General features: G+C 44.1%; 1 protein-coding gene across 1 annotated transcript in view; it reads right to left on the bottom strand.

Annotated features, from left to right (window-relative positions):
* Positions 1 to 10,953, bottom strand: part of LOC138293606 (membrane-spanning 4-domains subfamily A member 5-like) — a 60,689-nt gene extending 49,736 nt beyond the window's left edge. The window contains exon 1 of the mRNA XM_069232876.1: positions 10,933 to 10,953. The gene's annotated coding sequence lies outside the window, so the exon portion shown is untranslated. The remainder of the gene's footprint in view (positions 1 to 10,932) is intronic.
* Positions 10,954 to 16,493: the final 5,540 nt, after the last annotated feature.

Below are 16,493 nucleotides of genomic sequence, written 5' to 3'. Positions count from 1 at the left end.
TCTTAACTCTTAAAGGGTGAGAAAGCACAATAAAGGAAGTGGAAAAAGTACGGAGCGAGGACCAATTCTGAAACTGCAACTTACAGCAAGAAGTCATATAATGTACAAAACAAAGAGTAATCAAAGGAAAGGGTACTATAAATATGAAAGTGGGAAATAAGTTTGGAAAAAGAAACAATTTGTGTTAAGCAGGTTATACAAGGCTCATGTTATATACCATGACAGCAGTCTAAGCACTGTGTAAGAAGCATTAGAAAACCCTGCAATTGTCATTCAGCAGCTATCACATAAGATCTCAAAGTGTGTAGTCCAAGTGGTAAAGTAGTATAAAGACCCATTCCTTTCTACTCTCTAAAGGTCCTTGAGTGAGCAAATCGTCTACCATCAAAGGAACTTTCTCTAAAATATCTCCTAAAACATGGAATACTTTTCTTTACGATAGCAGGTTTGCTCAATCCTTGCATGCTTTCAAAACCAGCTTAAAACACACCTCGTATGACTAAATAACTTGCTCAAGCCATTATTATTTATTAAATGTGTACCAGCAATTACAAGACATCAATTCCAGTTTACTCAATATCCAATTTCCACCACTTTGGCTAAAATGTGACTAAGCTACGATAAGCCTTGATGTGTTGCATGTGAAACTAAATTCAAGATTTAGCTAGTGTAGTGATTAAAGTTCCACAAATGTCCTGCTATGTGTAAATAGCTTTGGGAGGAGTGATAACATAACATTTATATCGTAACATATGGAAAAGTATTATCCCTCTATAAACAGTTGTTTTCTTATCACAGGCACTTTTCTATGTTAGAATACATTACGTTAATTGCCTGGAATTACAGACGACTAGCGATGCACAGAGAGACTCACTTACCTGACATATTCAGCCAGACCTCACTCATCCCTACTAGGGTGACTACCCAACTTCATGTCTTAGGCACACAATTTACTTTTTGGGGCATTTGCGTTTATGTTGATGGTTTGTAAGTGAAAGTTTCAGGCATGGAAACTGTGTTCGTTATGACATGGAGTGAGGTAACCACTCTCAAACCCACTCGTGTAAAATTCCTGTTTCTTCATCTGGTGGTCACTGAGTGCCTTTCTGCCGAGGCATCCAACTTGGGCTATAGTAGTTTCCTAACTCCACCAGAAGGGTGGCTCAGTAAGGCAGCATACCTCTGATCAGTCTTTGCAAAAATAACTGTAAAAGTCTGCTGCGCTTACCCAACCAGGATCCTGGTTCTTCACACAAGAGACAGCAACAGGAGAAGCATATCACTATCTCCTGAAACCACAGACAGCAACAGGCCATCAGCCCACACACAAAAGCCCTGGATGGATCAGGGGTGTGGAATTCCTATAGACTGATGCCCAGGACATATTGCTTGGGGTCAAGAACAACAGGTTTTCATGTTTAATGTGAGACAAGTAGGCCTAACCCCCTGCAGCACAAGCCAGTTGGCTGCCAGTTTACAGGGAAGGGAACTGTCTGCAGTTGAGGTAATATTTGTGTCCATATGCTAATGCTGGTTGAACTTGTATCTATGGTTCATTAATGCAAAGCCTTTATTATTAGGGTGAAAGCTCTAAATAAACACTGTAAGGTCACATTGCACTACTGACAGTAGTTTCAGTGAAAGAAAAAAAAGTGTACACACATTTGAAAAGTTTAACAATATGAGGCTACATATAATGCTCCCAGAATGCTCTCTGATTAGATGCAAACGTCTGCAGAAGCTTGTAAGCAAGATTGACAATTCTTTGCTTTCAAAATAAAATGTTCAGAAAAAAATGCAAGTAGAAAAAAAAAACGATTTGATAAATTACTGTGAAATTTTAGGTGCTATTTCTTTGAAGCATCATTTAGTAAAATGTGTTGATGCATGCTAGTATTTCCAAAAAACTACTCATAATAGATCGGTGTAACCATTTTCAACAAGATTATGGGAAACATGAAATTAAACAAGCACTAGCAAAGCCAACCTATCCGACATTGGTTGTCAGTCTTTTGGTTTTGTTAATGAGCATTTCGTTTTGACATGGCTTTTGTAGCATTTTATTGTATTGGGAGCTGCCAGGTCCTCACCATTGTAACAAACATTGACAAAAAGCAAAAAAGGTTTTTGGGTTTCAAAAAGCACACATTGCCACTGTAGTTCCTGGCACTGAACAAAACTACTTTGTGTGCCAATATGATCCTTGTGGAAGAGCAGACTGCTATCACTCACAGTAAAGCCAGTGGACAGATAGAGAAATAGAATTTTAATTAAAATATTGAGCGTTTACAAGTCCACTTTCCCTCCAGCCACTTTTTTCCCCAACCATGGAAGAACTTGTACTTCAGCCCTTATCAGGATTAAATTTTCAACCTTTCACAGTATGGGAAAAGATTAGATAAGAGCTGGTGAAAATCCTTAAAAGATGCAAGTTAGTAGGTTTGCACAGACTCAAAGGCATTTCAGCCCTGGAACTATTACTTACTAATTCCCCCAGCAATAGTGTGTAGATCTGTGGAAAGGTGGCTAAATAAGGACATTTCTATAGTAGGGCTTGAAATTTCTAGTATTCAAGCCCTTCTACAGTATTAGCCCTGGCATTATCAGAGAGGCTAGTATCAAGAGCTCTTACATAATGAGCGTGCTGCCATAACTTGCTGCCACATTACATGGCACTAAAGGGACAAGTAGTTTTTTTACAGGACAAGTAGAATTAGGAAGCAACCTGCCCAATGGACAAGTAGATATTTTATTAAATTCCACCCCCATTATGGATTGATGCTGATTACATTTAAAAGGCACAAAGATTACAAGAAAGATACATGTGAATGAAATTTTGCAAATGATGTTCAACGAAAAGTACCATACAATAAAAGAGGTATATAATTCCCAACTTAACCAAAAGATGTATCCAGAGACACGAAACGCCATTTTTCTATCTTTTCCCAATTGAGAATTACACTTAAAAGATGTTTTACAGTAAGACAAATGTTAGCCTATGGGAGAGATAGTCCTTACAATAGTGAAAAGCTAATTCATGAGTTTTTCACTATCTGAACATGTTACACTTACAAAATACATGTCCAACTTTTTAAATACACAGCACCCCGCCCTTGGGGGTACCTAGGGCCTAACTTAGGGGAAACGTACATGTAATAAAAAGAAAGGTTTGGACATGGCAAGTGGGTACACTTGCCAAGTCAAAATGGCAGTTCAAATTGCCCCCACAGACTCTGTAACGGCAGGCCTGAGACTTGTTTGAAAGGCTGCTGTAGTGCGTAGCACAACCAGTGCTGCAGGCCCACTAGTAGCATCTGACTTACAGGCCCTGGGCACACATAATGCACTTTACTAGGGACTTACCAGTAAATCAAATATGCCAATCATGGTGAAGTCAATGTTACCATGTTTTAGACACAGAGCACATGTACTTTAGCGCTGGTTAGCAATGAAAAAGTGCACGTTTTCCTAAAGCCAGCAAAAACGAAGTTCAGGACACAGTCAAACAAGAAGTCAAAAAGCAAAAAGTAAGAGAAAACCATGCCAACCCCCAACTCCTATTCAATGGGAACCTGAGCCACCATATATTGGCTCTCTGGGTTGTTTACAGCAACAACTTGGTGGACCACAATAGAGATTACCTGCTCTGATGACACCAGATGACACTGGACGGTTGTCATATTTGCTCCTGCATCTCTTAGAGCCTCCACCCTGTCCATTAACGGTATCTCACTGCCTATATTTCTTAGAAGTGTCAGGCATGAGTTTTCTCTGGACAATTTCACTGTCACCCAGGGACACTACGGTAATCTCAGCTGTCTCCTCATCACTAGGAGTGTAGGCAATTTCGACATGCTTTAGGGGTTGGCACATATACACTGGAGCCTGGTTAGCTGTGCCCCAGTGTGCAGAGTTAAAGAAACAGCAGCATCAGTCCAGAAGAAACAGAGGTGACCATAATATAAAAGGCACTGTCCTACAGACAGCTTCTGCAGAGCAACAGCATTGTCCACTGTTTATTTAAAAACATTGTAATGTATGATAAAACATGAATGGTAAAACAAAACCTGCACATTCACACTGCACGAAGGGCCCTTTGTTAGCAGCCTAATGCTGGTGAAGCTGAAACAATGCTGAACTTAGCCATTGCTAGTCATTTAGCAGTCTAGGTGTAAAAGCAAACCCTGAACATTCTACACAGAATCAGGGCCACGTGTTCACTCAACACTGCAGAAGTGGCTTCAAAAGTGTCTAAGCATAACCATTTTGTGTTGTGCACACTACTATACTGACAAAAGATAAACATTTGAATTGCAATCGAGGACCACTGTTAGCTGTGCCTTGCTGGTACAACAATCTCTTATTTCTATCACCAGAAATTTATTTTTAAGTTCAACATGTTTTATGTGGAGCCCTGTTTTGTAATTACATAATTAAACACTGTTCTCTTATTCTTAGCACAACCAAAGAATTATGCCTCGATTTTATTTACTGTTTTCATTAAACATGTTTGAAAATTAAAGCATTGTTGTCATGCGAATTGCACCAAAGTAAGCATGCAATTAAAAAAATTCATAATGAGTAACTTGTGCAATATGTTCCTATCCTGCCATTGGGAGGATAGGAGGCCGGTGCCATTTATGGTGCCACTGAAAACAATTGATGGTAATACATAAGACCAAATCACATTGGCACCTGTCTTGGGTGACGGGCAGAGATAGATAGATAGATAGATAGATAGATAGATAGATAGATAGATAGATAGATAGATAGATAGATAGATAGATAGATAGAGGCACCCAGATATCAGGGGAGAGATGGATCACATGGAATGAGACAGAGGAGAGAAAAACACGTATACAGATAGAAATGCAGGAAGAGATGGCTCATGTTGAGGAGCAGAGTGGAGATGGAGAGAGAAAGAGTACCCAGAGAGGCAGGGAAAAATTAAGATGATGCATGCTTTCAAAAGAAACAGGGAAAATCCTGAAGCAAAGTACCTGAAAGAAAAAAAATACTATGCAACCCTCTGAAACCGAAATTTCACCCTAGCAATATTTTACTTTGTCGAAGAGACAACTAGTGAATAAACACAGCATCAGCCATCACATGCTTGTGGCTGAAAAGAGAGATACAGGCAGACTATGGAAGTGACAGAAGACAACAAACTACTACTATGGGAAGGTCTCCCAAAATCACCCCTTCACATGGCCGAAAGGTGGACAGAAGAGCTGCGCACTACACTGAGAAGAACCAGACGCGGGAGAGGTGGCAGCAAAACACCTACCCATACCTGTGCCACCCTCAGAGACTCCTCTGGGAAAACCACACTGCAATACCTAGAAACCTTTGGCAACACCAGCAAATCAATAAGTCAGTAATAAGTCATGGGAATCAAGTTTTAGTGTATTAAACTGAGAGAGGATGGCCGAGTGGAAAAAGACAGAGCTAAAACAGGTGGAGAGGTATAGAAAGGAGACAAGACTGTAACAAACCGGACTCTGGAGGGGGTCTGCTCCTAGTAAGAACTTCCAGGATCCCAATTCTCAATGCCCACCAGCCAGCTTCCTCCTCTGTGCCGATGAATCGCTCCTGCCTGCAAACTCAGCCTCCACCAGACCTGCCGCAGCTTCACAGGGAGAGGAATGTAACCCAAGCTGCCTTTGATAAACAAAATCACACAAAACCTGCATCTCAAGACAAAATGAGACCTAACCGGCCTGCTGGTTACAACACAAAACATGTGATATGTCAGGTCGGCATACTTTCTATTGTCTCTTGGGAAGAGAGGTCCCACCTACACAAACATAACCTACGAAATATTTCCACAGATTCTCAGGCCTTTAGAAAAACTTCTGCACAGGCATGAACACTTCTTTAAACAAAGATTTAAGAAACAAGAAAACATCCAGCCTTAGATCTAAGTAAACCAAGAATATTAAGTTACTGAGTACAAGGGAGCGAGACAACACATAAATGTAAAATTCAGGTGAATAACATTCTATCGAGATTTCAAATAAGAAACAATTTACAGCTAATCGAACTATTAACTACATTGAAAGAACCCCTAACATAAAAGAAATCACAAGGAAACTCTGTACTGTGCGATATTGGAGGCCACTTAAATATGAACAAACTGCTCCAAAAGATATATAGCTATTTAAGGTTTATTTTATTCAGCAGGTGATGAGTGGAAGGAACCTTTGCATTCAGGTCTTCTTGTAATGCTGTCCAAATGGGGTCCAGAGGTGGCACGTGAAAAACAAATTTGAAGGCTTTTCACTTCCAGGACATGTATCACATCAAATGCACATGACCTACTTTTTAAATACCATGCACCCAGCCCTATGGGCATTTAGGGCCATCTTAGAGGTGACTTATAAGTATTAAAAAGGATGGTTTAGACCTAGAAAAAGTTTTATTCTGGCAGGTTGACTAGCATTTTTATAAATGCCTAAACAGACTGCAAGGACAGGCCTGCAGACAAGCTTTGCATGGTCACCTTAGTGCTGGCAAGATATATGCTGCAGTCCACAAGTGACATTTAACTTAGAGGCCCTGGATGAAGTTTGGTGCCATACACTAGGTGTAGGAAAGTACTCTCTTTTTGGCATGTTACCCCCAGTTTCTGCCTGATGTCAGTGTGTTTTTTACTGTGTCACTGGGATCCTGCTAGTCAGGACCTCAGTGGTTATGGTTTATGGCCTGCTTGTCAGTGTGTTTCACTGCTTTCTAAATTGTCACTGGAGTCCTGCTAATCAGGACCCCAGTGCTCATGCTCTCTCTGTTTCTAAATGTGTCACTACATACCGGTAACTCAGTATTTCACTCCAAATTGGCATATTGGTCCCTCTTTATAAGTCTTTATAAGTCCCTAGTATAATGTACCCAGGTACCCAGGGCATTGGGGTTCCAGAGGATCCATATGGGCTGCAGCATTTCTTTTGCCACCCATAGGGAGCCCATGCAAAGGCTTCTACAGAACTGCCATTGTAGCCTGTGTGAAATAGTACATGCACTATTTCACAGCCATTGTCACTGCACCAGGTCACTTACAAGCCACCAAAATATCAGGTCTTCCAACCCTGAAGGCTGGGTGCAAAGTACCTGTGTGTGAGGGCGCCCCTGCACTAGCAGGAGGTGCCCCCAGGTCATCCAGGCCCATTTTCCCAGACTTCGTGAGTGCGGGGACGCCATTTGAAGTGTGCACTGGACATAGGTCAATACCTATGTACAGCTTCACAATGGTAACTCCGAATATGGCCAAGTAAGGTGTCTAGCAACTGGGAATTGTACCCCAATACTGATTCCAGTATTGGTTGCACAATCCCATGCACTCTGGGGGCTCCACGGTGGACTCCCAGTACTGCCATGCCAGCCTTCTGAGGTTTTCCAGGCAGCCTCAGCTGCTGCCACCTCACAGACAGGCTTGTGCCCTCCTGGGGCCTGAACAGCTCCACCAAAGTGACCACTCCCCTGTCCATCACCACCCCATGGGTAGTATGCAGATCTCCTTCAGATGGTCCTTGGGTTTTGCCATCTTGGATTCCAAGGTGGTGGGGCACTCTGTGAGCATCTGAGTGGCCAGTGCCAGCAGGTGACGTCAGAGAACCCCCTTAATAGGTGCTTACCTGGTTAGGTGACCAATCCCCCTCTCAGGGCTATTTAGGGTCTCTCCTCTGGGTGTTTCTTTAGATTTGGATTGCAGGAATACAGCAGCAATCCTCTGTATCCTTTACTTCATCTTCTACTGAAGGCTGAACCGCTGAATGCTCCAGGAACTCTACAAAGCTGCAACAAGGAAGCAAAGAATTGTAATTTCAGCTCCTCCCAGCAACTGCAACAGTTTCCAGGCTGTGCATCCTCCAAGAACTGCCTGTCTTCAACTTGCACCAGAAGAACCAAAGGACTCTCCTGTGGAGTGACAGAGTCACTTCCCTGCTTCAGCAGGCACCTCTCTGCAGTGACGACCGATGGCTTGAGCCCCCTCTCCAGACGACAGGCATGAATCCAGCAACGCGATTGTTGGACTAAAGCGACTCTGACAGTCTTAACGTCCAGCTGTCCAACTTTGGTGGAGGTAAGAGCTTGCCTCCCCACGCAACCCAGTACCCCTGTGCACCACATGACTTGCAGTTGCCAAGGCTTGTGTGCGATCTTCCAAGAAGTTCTTCGTGCACAGCCCCGCTTAGGCCCCCAGCACTCCATCCTGCGACGCACAGCTTCCTGAGTGGTTCTCCAGCAGCGTGGGAATCCTTTGTGTCGTGCTGAGTGGGCCTCCATTTGCACCTTCCTTGTCCCCATGCTGTGGGATTCCTGTGCACGCTGCCTGGTATTCTGAGGGCTCTCTGAGTTGCTGAGAGTCCCTTCTGTCTCCCCCTTTTGGGTAGAGGCCACCAGGTCCCTCCTGGTCCCTGACATTTTCCGGTAACCGCAGGCTTTGCGTGTGCCAAGGCTTGTTGGCGGAATCCAGCGACACAAACGAGACTGCATTCATAAATCCGGCGTGGGACATCTTCTGAACCAACCAGGAACCTGCATCTGTCTTCTTTGGTGCAATACTGACCTTGTCTTCTCACCAGTGGTTCTACTTTTGCACCTTCATCCGGGTTAGCAGGGGCTCCTGTACTAACTGGATTATTCAGTGCTTCTTGGACTTGGTCCCCTTCTTCCACAGGTCTTCAGGGCCAGGAATCCACTGCTGGTGTCTTGCAGTCTCTTCTTGTTCTTGCATTATCTTCTATCACGACTTCTAGTGTTTTTTAGGAAACTTGCAGTGTTTTAGTCCTGCTTTCTTGGGCTCTGGGTGGGGTATTTTACTTACCTTTGGTGTTTTCCTACACTCCCAGCGCCTCTCTACACACTACACTTGCCTAGGCGGGAAACCGACTTTCGCATTCCACTATTTTAGTATATGGTTTGTGTTCCCCCTAGGCCCATTGCAACCTATTGTGATTTTTTGCTATTTGCACTGTTTTCTTACTGTGTACTTACCTGTTTTTGGTTACTAGTGTATATATTGTGTAATTTACTTACCTCCTAAGGGGGTATAGTCTCCAAAGTATTTTTGGCATTGTGTCACTAAAATAAAGTACCTTTATTTTTGTAACACTGAGTATTTACTTTCATGTGTGTGAGTACTGTGTGACTACGGTGGTATTGCATGAGCCTGGCTTCTAGACACTGCCTACATTTCACTAATAAGGGATAACTGGACCTGGTATAAGGTGTAAGTACCTTCAGTACCCACTACAAACCATGCCAGCCTCCTACATTTTAGGGACTTATATGTAAATTCAAAATGCCTGTCAGGAGTGTAGCCAATTTGACACGCTTTAGGGGTCACAACATATACTCTCGGGCCTGGGTAGCAGTGCCCTAGTGTGCAGAGTCAAAAAAACAGCAGCATCAGTCCAGAAGAAATAGGGAGGACCATAGTATAAAAGGCATTTTCCTACAAGAAGCTTCTGCAGAGCGTCAGCATTGTCCACTGTTTAATTAGAAACATTTTCATGAATGGGAAAACAAATCCTACACATTCAATCTGCACGAAGAGCCCATTGTTAGCAGCCTATAGCAGGAGAAGCTTGAAACAACGCTGAGCTTAGTCATAGCTACTCATTTAGTAGTAAACATGCAAAAGTAAACCCTGAACATTTTACATAAAATCAGGGGCAATACTCAACACAGCAGAAGTAGCTTCAAAAGTGTCTGAGTGTAACTACTCTTGTGTTGTGCAAACTGTTATGCTGACAAAAGCTAAACTTTCTAACTGCAATCAGGTACCACTGTTAGCTCTGATACCTACCGCCAGAATGTGATTAAGTAAGCCCTGTTTTGTAACTACATAATTAAATACTTTTCTCTTATTCTTAGTACAACCATAGAATTTAAGCCTCTATTTTATTCACAGTTTTCAATAAGCATTTACATGCTTGAAAATGAAAGCACTGTTGTCATGGTAATTGCACCAAACTAGGCATGCAATAGAAAAAATGCATAAGGAAAAATATGTGAAATATACTGCCATTTGGAGGAGGGAGCGCCTGGTGACATTTGCAATGCCACTGAAACCGACTGATGGGGATACATGGGACCATATCACATTGGTACCTGTTTTGTCAGACAGACACACACACACAGTAGATAGATAGATAGATAGATAGATAGATAGATAGATAGATAGATAGATAGATAGATAGATAGATAGATAGATAACAAAGAATGAGGCAGTGGAAAACAAAACGGACATACAGACACAAAAGGAGAAAGAGGGAAGAGCGGGGTGGAGAGAGTAGGAGCACCCAAGAAAGGCAGGAAAAAGACATGTATACTTCCAAAAGAAATAGGGAAAAGTCTGAAACAAAGTACGTGAATGAAAACAAATAATATCTAACCTGCTGCAACAGACATTTCATCCCAGCAAACTTTTTCTGTATGTAAGACACAACTGGTGACGAAAGAAAGCATCAGCAACCACATGCCTAAGGCTAAAAAGGAAGCCACAGGCAGACCCTGGAAGAAACACAAGAAAACATACTAATTCTATGCGCAGTTCTCCCTAAAATCACCACATCCACATGGCCGAAGGATGGACAGAAGAGCTGCACCCTACACTGAGAAGAACCAGACGCAGGAGAGGTACTAGCAGAACACCTGCCCATACCTGTGCCACTCTCAGAGACTCCTCTGGGAAATCACACTGTAATACCTAGGAATCTACCAAGCTTTGGGAACACCTCAATGCTTAATTTGTGAATAAAAAGGTGCCGGTGCCCAAAGCCCTCCTCTTAAACATGTGGCTGCTGCAATTAAATGTGCGAACACAGAATATAGAGGCGGCGTAATCCTGAAGCCATCTCGTGCCTCTTTAATCCATTTACAGCCACTCCATGCCCCTTCAACTCACTCTTGCAGCTTTCTGCTTTCTACCTTTGTGATGGTTTTTCGTTTTTCTCTTCCTCCGTCTTGCCCCGTATGTGTCTTTTGTATGCAGCAAATGCTTGGGGCAGAAGAATAAGCGCCGGCCCTCAAAACAACAAGCACAAATTAAGCACTGGAACACCTGCAAATCAATGTCAGTAACAAGTCACGGGAATCAAGTTTTACTGAATTGAACTGAGAGAGGGCGGCCGAGTGGCAAAAGAGAAAGCTAGAACAGGTGGAGAGGCAGAGAGAGGAGAAGAGGCTGAAACGGACGGACTGCGGAGGGGGTCTTTGTAAGAACTCCCTGGATCCCACCTCTCAATGCCCACCGGCCTCTGTGCCGATGCCTGGCTCCCGCCTCCACCAGCCCTGCTGCAGCTGCACAGGGAGAGGAATGTCAAAATCCCACAAAACCTGCCTCTCAAGACAAAAAGAGAACCGACCGGTCTGCTGGTCACAACACACAACATGTGATGCGGCCGGGCGCATACTTTCTACTCTCTCTTGGGAGGAGGGGTCCCGCCTGCGCAAACATAACGCACCGGATGCTCCCCAGGCCTCGGAGAAACACTTCTGCGCGGTCCTGAACACTTCCTTACACAAAGATTCAGGAACAAGAAAGCATTCAGCCTCAGATCTAAGAAAACCAAGAATATTAAGGTCTTGAGTACAAGGGAGCGAAACTCATAAATGCAATATACTTAGACAAATGCATAATATTCTATGAGATTTCAAATAAGAAACTAGGTGCGTCAAATTGGGACTATTAACTCCACCGAAAGAACCCCTAGCAAACAAAATCACAGGAAACACTTTACCGTGCGACATTAGAAGCCACTTCAATATGAACAAATTGCTCCAAAAAATATAACAAGGACGCCAGCTAAGGTTTGTTTTATTCAGCAGGCGAGGAGTGTAAGGAACCTTTGCATTCAGGTCTTCTTGGAATGCTGTACAAACCGGGCACAGAGGTAGCACTTTAAACGGAACGTTTCCATACCTGTGCCCACGCTGCTTGGCAGTGCTTAAAATGGGCCGGTACTGTCCGGTACGGAGCGCCGGCACTTTTTTATTTTGAGAGGTAGAGACCTGCACTTCTCAAGAAAAACGCTGCTGCTGGTAACTGTAAACCGCACTTTAATGATGTCAGTGGCAGATTTTTCCACCTTTCAGCAGTGATCACGCTGATTAAATCTTTCAACATAAGGGAAGTAAGACAGGCCGCTGCAACGCATCTTAAATGGTCACCAAGCGCTTTAGTCAGTGATTCTGCGAGGCGCTGCTTCCGTCCAGGCCTAAGTGCCAGCATCACCCTCCTGCACCAGGCTCCAATCACGACCTCGGGTGGAGTTGTCCCTTTCAGAAGGTGGATGATGGGTGGCACATGGTACCGCCGAGGGAATCCTCCAGTGTCCTTTTTTGCCAGAAAGCAATGGGTGGGGTGTTCGGTGCTTCCTCCAGAGTGCAGGAGTGATGGGACCTCCCTCCTTTCAGTCACAAGGACCACAACAAAGTGATCTCCAGCTGTCTCACAACAGAGTGCTTGACTGTGTGAGAAAGAAAGAAGGCGTGATAGGAAGTAAGAAGGAGAAAGATGGGGAAACAGTGACAGAGGGAGTAAACAGGGAAGAGAAAGAACAGGCAAGCGTGAGATAAAGAGCATCCTGGGGGAGGGGAAGCCTGCAGACTGACAATCCACAAGGCTGGTGCCAGCCAGGTACGAAGCCTTAGGCTCCATTGTGCCCGTCTACTGTGTGCTCCCCCGGGAGACAGCATAGTCCGTGTCTCCTCTGCAGAGGGAGAAGGTACTTCTGAAAGAGAAGCACTTCCAGGAAACCAACGCTGGTGTCTGCCTGGAAAATGAATATGAGAGTGGGACCCCACTATATCACAGGGTCCCACTCCCACTTGGACAGGACCAAGGGAGGAAGTGCTCCAAACTCTCCGTGCCCACTCCAGCCAGTCTGCCAGAGGTGTGGGCCGTTCCCTGAAGCCCGAACCTTCTTGGTGGAAGAGCTGTGTGTCCTTCTGGAGCATGGGAGCGTGCCAACCAGGGGGAGGGGCAGAGGGCATCATCCAGGAAAGCGATGACCGCCCAAGTAGAAGACCAGCTGCTGGACAGCCCAGAAGAATGGACTGAAGCAAGAGAGCGTGATCAGTGCCACCCTGAGGCCAGGAGTTGGTCTCCAGGCCTCCCTGTAACTTTTCTGCTCAGCTTTGTACAACACACAACATGAGAGTGTGACCATCAGTATGACTGCAACAGCAGGAACAGACCGACTTGTGTGGAGTTTGCCAAGAACCGACAACGAGATCAGGGAACGTAACCACCAATGGTGGGGGAACCTGGTCCTATGGGCAGTGGGACCACCCGGGCATACATTTCGCAGGAGCCACCACAGTTCTCGACTGACATCAGGTAAAGAAGAAGGCGACGACCATCCACACCACTGCTGTGACCCGCAAGCAGGACCCCTTGAGCTACTGGTGACTTCGGCAGTCAGGTAAGCCAACCAAGTCAACTCACACATTGGCAAGCTGCTACTGCTAAACTGAATTACTAACTTTCTTCTTTACAGACTGAAGCCCTGAGAGACTTTTTTCATAGTCAGACACAAGTCAACTGACCTATTGCTTACAGACCCAGGAGGGCGGCTTGCACATGCCATACTGAGCTCGCGCCTGTTCATCACGCCTACTGATAATCTCTGTGACGATAAACCTGCAATGCCTGTGCCTGACTGACCTCGTTTTGTGCAGTATGTATTGGTATGTAATATAAGTACTTCTATTTTTGTATAAAGAAAAGCCCTGGCTAAAGAGGACTTATTGACGGTATTGCGTGGCTGTTTGAGTCGTGGGTCGGTACCCACCACTGCGTCCTTTGAAACCTCTGACTGCTTCACTTGCAATGTATGCTGATGGCACTTATAACTGACAATATCTTCTTACTTAAATCTTTTTCTAGTTGTGTATTTGGATTATAATTTTTTTAAGTGAGGGCATTTGTCTAGATAAGGTATGGATAAAGAATGATAAGAACAAGTATATAGCTGCTGACCAACGCCTCCAGTCAATCCTCAAGGGACAGCTCTGGCAGGAAGCTCTGTGGATTTCCCCAACAAAACCTAAAAACTAAATTCAGGAGGAATAAGTTGTGGATCGCGCTCTACTGTGTGGATATAAATATCAGGCATCAATTCCGACATTCCCGGTCACATCCACCATAACTGGGTCGGTGCGAGTTGCAGACACTGAATTCCACCATAATTATCCAAAGAAGGTGCCGTGCCATCAATTACGAATACCAAAGAAATCACACTCCACGGCTTGTTATTTGCAGAAACATTTATTCAATGGCGACGCGTTTCGATCTCAAAGAGATCTTCTTCTCAGCCAATACAAAAAACCGTGTGCACACCAACTTTAAAAACAAAGTACCACAGGTTTCTGTACCTAGAGGAATTGAAATTCATCAGTACTTAGGAGACCTCGCTCTTTCCAATCAGTAAGCTTACAGTGATAACGAGATACAGATTGTTTATAGGCCTCCATACTTGAGAGCTCATAATCCCTTGCCCTAGTCAATTGCCTGTCAGCTTCCTGCAGGTACTGCCTGACACCCCACAAAACCACATTACCTCTCTTATCCGAGGACTTGATGACAATATGGAATCCTGTGATAATGTCTGTAAAGCCAACCTCTTGGATGTAGTTAAATTCTCTGCAAAATGATTTTTGCTCTGTTGCTAAATCTTTAAAAGATCTCTTGTTGCTACCTCATGAAATGTGTCTAAATTGTCATGTGGGGCATTGGGATTACATCTGGATTTAGGCTTAAAAGGATTAGGCTCAATCCTGTCCAATTCAAGATTCGTAGAAACCAAAAAGTCCCTTTCTGTATCAGAAATAAAGTCCTCATGTTCCAATTCATCTAAAACCATCAGTCCCTCAACATCACTTAATTATTAATTGGGAAGTGGGACGCTGAGATTTATGTGGAATGTAGGTGAAGAAATTAAGATGTATAATCTATGCTTTTTTGTGACAATGTTTTTTGTAATGATTTTTTTTAATTATTTTTTTGTTTCAAGTGGTAATGTCAAAATCACAGTCTTTTTACCATTTTCTTTGTTTTGTTTTCATCTTCGAGATCTTTGGTGTCCGTAGTTTATGGCACGGCACCTTTTTTGGATGGATATCCACATATACACATACACACACTACTCTGTGGTGCTACCCACTGGGTAGTTACAGCTAGGACTACATTTCCATAAGAAATTAGTTTTGGTTTGCTATAGGTGCCATTTGACGAATCGTCACTAAACTTTCCAAATGCAAAATTCATCCACCTCAGATTCTTCCTGGAAAGTTCCAGTGTGATCTGTACAGCATGGGGCGAGAAAAATGAGTCCCCCCCCCACAAGTACATATTCTATAGAAATAGTGAACAATGAAACAGCAAAAACAGCTGCATGGAATTACAACAAATTTGGCAGAAAGCGTGTTTTTTTGTGACTCATGTAAATTCGTTTGTAATTTTTCAGAAGTTAAGGTTTGAAATGTATGTATACATAGTGATGCGGATAGTCTGTAGATCCAACAGATCAAAAGTTAACATCTGAGGTGCTGCTACCACATCAACAAATATGTGGTGGTAGCCATTTTAGGACCCAGTTCCCTGTCCTGTAAAGAGGATAAAAAAAGATAATTGGCAGGGTAGAGATACACTGCCTCCCTCCCCCCCCCCGGATTTGGTTGGGAGGCTCACAGAGGGATCCCTCCTGGGGCCTAAAACAGTATTTATTGTTTTAGAGGACTGCGGATACGCGGTCCCATTAAAAAAAATAAAAATTAAAAAAAATAAAGGCTCTTACCCTTTTCAATATTACTCCCCTGGGATGGGCCAGGACCATGGGAGGATTGCTGTTATGTAATATGGGGGAAGGGATGTGCGGACACTTCCTCCAAGCCTTCTGAAGGCCCCGGTGGCCCCATCCCCCATGGCATGATTCCCCCTTCCCGAGCCTTTAGAATGCCCCAGAGACTCCACCCCACATGGCTGTTCCATTTATTTTCTGGAAATTAGGGCATGTGGCAACCCTCCTTGAGCCTTTTGAAGACCCAGAGGACCTCATCTCCCAGGGCCAATTCTTTTTTTTTTTTTAGGGAACAGGGTGCAAGGCCTATGTACTCTTGCTGTAGTATGGCCTCAGGGACCACATTCCCTAGGCTGTACGTTTCTCTCCTCTGCCGAGAATAGTAATGCTCCCACAAGGCAGGAGCAATACATTTCTTCTGGGAGCAGAGCTAAAATCTGCTTGTGCAGGGCAGAAACATATTTGTTGCCAACTCCCATCGGCAACCATGATGTTGGCTTGGGAGCTGGTAAGGACCATGCTTGGCCCCTCTCTCTGAGCCTCCAGAGGCCACAGGGAGCCCACCCCAGGGGCCAAAAATGTATAAAATGGGGATGGGGCACGCAGCCCCCCTCCTGAGTCTCAAAAGGCTCCAGGAAGCTCACCCTGGGCTGACATATAAACAAAGGGAGAGGGAGCCATGCAGTC

The sequence above is a fragment of the Pleurodeles waltl genome, chromosome 4_2 (assembly GCF_031143425.1).
Source record: "Pleurodeles waltl isolate 20211129_DDA chromosome 4_2, aPleWal1.hap1.20221129, whole genome shotgun sequence".
NCBI lineage: Eukaryota > Metazoa > Chordata > Amphibia > Caudata > Salamandridae > Pleurodeles > Pleurodeles waltl.
This window is presented reverse-complemented; position numbering and strand designations above follow the sequence as displayed.